This window comes from Scleropages formosus, chromosome 5 (genome assembly GCF_900964775.1).
Source record: "Scleropages formosus chromosome 5, fSclFor1.1, whole genome shotgun sequence".
In the NCBI taxonomy this organism is placed as follows: Eukaryota; Metazoa; Chordata; class Actinopteri; order Osteoglossiformes; family Osteoglossidae; genus Scleropages; species Scleropages formosus.
The window spans coordinates 37,221,511-37,225,591 of record NC_041810.1 but is presented as its reverse complement, the minus strand read 5'-3'; the positions used below and the strand labels follow the sequence as shown (position 1 = coordinate 37,225,591).

General features: G+C 47.6%; 1 non-coding gene across 1 annotated transcript; it reads left to right on the top strand.

Moving 5' to 3' along the window:
* The first annotated feature begins 2,959 nt into the window (after positions 1 to 2,959).
* Positions 2,960 to 3,032, top strand: trnar-ccu (transfer RNA arginine (anticodon CCU)). Its single transcript has one exon. It is a non-coding gene; the product is annotated as a tRNA-Arg (tRNA).
* Positions 3,033 to 4,081: the final 1,049 nt, after the last annotated feature.

Below are 4,081 nucleotides of genomic sequence, written 5' to 3'. Positions count from 1 at the left end.
ACCAGTCTCGTAATACACTCTGGGACTTTAAAAGAAAAACAAAACAAATGCCCTCCACAACAAAACATGCAGCACTGAACCAAAGGCATTCGCCAAGTCCAAAAAAATCACGTGGAGGTCTTCACCTTCCATCTTGGCCTCCTTTATCTGGTGCCAGATCATAGAAAAATGCTCTAAACAGCCTGAAAAACCCGCAATTCCTGCTTCCTGCACAGATGTGTCAATTAAGTTGTTGGCCAACAAATATGCAGACAACCTCTGCGCCACAACACTAAAAAATATTTTCCCTTCAACATTAAGAAGGCACATTGGCCTGAATTGCCCTATTTCTACCGCATCTTTCTCTTTTTGGGTATAAATACCCCTCCTGCTCGCCGCCATTCTTTTGGAATGGTACCTTTTTTCCATACGACCACCATCTGCTTCCACAAAAACTTTAAAACATCCGGGGCACCTTTATAAACCCGTTAAGGAACCCCATTGGGTCCTGGTGCAGATGCTGCCCTCGCACGCCGTACCACCTCTTGTACTTCTTTCAACCTTGGAGGACACATGTCCATTTGTGCCACGATCTCCCCTAATGGAGGAATACCTGCAGGTACTTTAAAAACCCTCTCACTTTCACCATCGGTGTGCATTTCCAGCAGATAGCTCTCCAACTCCCTCCTTTGAACATTTAAACAACCAGACTTCTCTTGCTCAAGCAAGGACTTCACAAATTTCAATGGGTCCTTAAAAAATGCCACCATAGCTTGCTCCTTCTTCTTCCTCCTCAATCTAAGCTTTTCCGCTCTCCTCAACACTACCAATCTACGTTTCAATTCTTCCTGCAAAATATTAATACCACTTCTACCTTCCTCATCTGCTCGTTTCCAAAGCTTTCTTAAGTGTCTTCTTTCCTGAATCAACCTCTCAATTTCCATCTGCCGTCTTGACCTTAACATGCTCTGCTCACCCTTACGCTTCTTCTCGAACACCTCAAACCTCTTCTTCCCATAGTCGTATATAATCTCACCCAATTGGTTTATCTTAGACTCAGCCGTACCCTTCAGGCCATTTAAAATCCCTCTCAAGTCATTGTTTTTAGAGGTCCACTCCTTACAGTAGGTGGCGCCTGGCCATCTCACCTTAGGTTTTTGTTCTCATCTTGGTATCATCTGCCCCGCATCCTCTCCATGATCGATGCTGCCTTGTGCATCCATCTTTGGTCTTGTCTCCTCTAAGACAGAGGTATTGATGTCCTGTGGTCTTTGGTGTGCAACCTGCCCCTGGACTTCACCTGACTTATCTGGACCACTCCGTAGGTGGTGGCGATCAATGCGGGGCCCCTGCCTCGTCCCCCTAAACACTTCTTCTTGCCTTGATGAATTCTTAGGCTTCTCACTGAAGTCACCTTCCTCCAACCACAAACACACACCTGCAGCACCGATCCACCCCTACTTGGCGTGGTTGTGTTCGTGCTTTCCCCCCTACTCATGGTCAAGTTCACGCCAAGGTCTAAAGCCGTTATATCCACCGATGAGTCGTCTTCCACCCCTGCTCTCACTGACTCTTGGGGTATTGATAACATTTGTGTGTCTGTAGCTTAAACAGGGCGCACCTCCTGCTACACAAGAGCACAAGATGCTGCTGACACAGGTTGCTAGCCCATGTCAGCCCCTAGTGGGGTCTGTTCCCTCCTGCCAGCAGTCTCTCCTTGCTGTCACACGATCTTTCCCATGCCGCCAGCTGCCCTGTTCACAGCAGTCACTAGTCACCTAGAACCAACATGCAATAATACACAGGGAAAGATGTTCAACCCCCTTGTGCCAAAATCAAGGGGGGCTGGACACAAACCAACCACGCCACCAGTACTCCATCCCTCCCAAAACCCCACATACCCCTCACGCCCCACCAAACAGTTGCCTCCACTTTATACTAAAAAAAAAAAAAAAAAAGCAAAAAAATTGTGCAATTTTGTGCAGCTGATTTGTTCCATAACTGCTGCAGAAAGCCCGCTGCGCAAGAAGCAGGAATGTACCGAAACTGCGCCCCCAACTCAGACACTAACCAGACACTGGCTGGTAGCGAAAAAACAAGAAAATAAATAAGGTTAATGCGCATAGCTCACTCTAGCCTGTAGGGAACGTACCAGATAAGTAAGTAACAAATTCGAAGCAAACACGAGCTGAGCACGCGTTGATCATGCAGAGAGAAAGCCAATGAGAAATGCCACCATATGCTTAGCATGAGAGGGGGGTGCACTGGTGCAGTGGCACAGTGGTGCAGTGGTGCAGTGGCACAGTGGGGGTTGGACCAGGTCCTGTTTTCCAGTGGATCTGGGGTTTGAGTCCCGCTTGGGGTGCCTTACGATGGACTGGTGTCCTGTTCTGAGTGTGTCCCCTTATGCCCTCAGTTGCTGGGTTAGGCTCTGGCTCCCTGCAACCCTGTATGAGGCAAGCGGTTAAGACTATTTGTGTGTGTGTGTGTGCGCGTGTGCGCACTTAGCATGCGCCTCTAGACGTATGTAAGGAGTGTGTTTTGGATGCTCGGGGAGACTCCCTTAAGTCCAGCACAGGGGACGAGGGACTCTCTCTCTCGCTGGGGAGAGACAAAGTAAGATACTCTCTCCTATCTTGGGTCCTTTGTTTGAGTCATGTCGAATCTCTGCCGCAAGAGACATCCGCGTTTCTGTATTGCCATGACGATGCAGAAGTCGCTCGCAGTTCAATTAACGCTCTGTTATCCATTTCTAGTTCATATGCCCGCATGATATAATTCCTTTCTTCTTAAGTACACATCCGTTTGCCACAGTGTCATAAGGCAGGCGACACCTTGTTGTTGGAACAACACTTGGGAGTTTTTAGTGTATTCTGGCTTCACAGTTAAACTGAAAGGCATTACTGAAAAATGTAAGAACCAAGCATCACGGTGGTGTTCCTCTTCATTTACACTTCCTTTAGGTATTCTGCTAAGTTTAGCCCCAGTGGCCTAATGGATAAGGCACTGGCCTCCTAAGCCAGGGATTGTGGGTTCAAGTCCCATCTGGGGTGAAAAGGATGTGTTGGTAGTGGTCTCCTCAGTGTCTGGTGGGGGGGGGAGAGAAGAAGAAGGGAAAAAAAAAAAAAACCAGCAAGCTGTAAAGGTTATGGAGTGGATGTGTTAATATTGATTTGGTGGGTATGAGGGTCAGCACCTTCAAGTTTGACTCTATGCTACTCTCATGGAAAAAGATAGTCTTGCCCCCCTCATTCAGGTGAGGGGAGAAAATTTGCTCCAGGTGGAGGAGTTTAAGCATCTTGGGGTCTTATTCACAAGTGAGGTGGCAGCGGCAGCAGTAATGCGGTTGCTGTACCGGACTGTGGTGGTGAATGCAGGAGCTGAGCCGTAAGGCAAAGCTCTCTATTTGCCGGTCTTCTACGTCCCTCCAAACAGTTTGTCCCTGTTTTAGAAGTCTGCCGGGACGCATCCTAAAGGTTCAAATTTCTTTGTGTTTTGTTTGCCCTATCAACGTTTCTCCATTGCGTTAAACGGACAGCATATATTTTCTGAACGTCTTAACTCTTACATCACTTTAGAACATATTAAGCACTTGAAAATATTGACTACTTGAACATATTTTCACACCACACTTGAACGAACAATTTCTCACACCACATTTCCGCCTTTGAGCATGAAACGTTCACACGACATGCTTGCATATGGTCCCCCTCGTTGTCATCTTGTAACAGGAGATTATTCCGGTACCACACTGCTATGGTGTTTACAGGTGAGTCGATGCCTTCGCCTTTAAATGCCCAAATCTTTCCATTCTGAGTTTCCTGTCTTCCCCAGTGACATATGCGGAACTGAATCCCATTTGTACCACCTACTTTGGGCCGGGATCAGAGCAAAAGAGGCTGCAGCGGGGCACTTTGTCAGGAACAAATCCGACATAATGATTCTCTCTTCCTCAAGTTTCTTTGCCGGAAACTCATGCGACTCTTGTCGATACGCTACGGTTTCTTTGGCAAAGAAGCGTGCTGTGCAGTGCAACCGTGTGGGCTGTGTCAAGTTGGGAGGCACCCTTACCTCACCGCAGCGCGTCATCATCCAGCAGCCA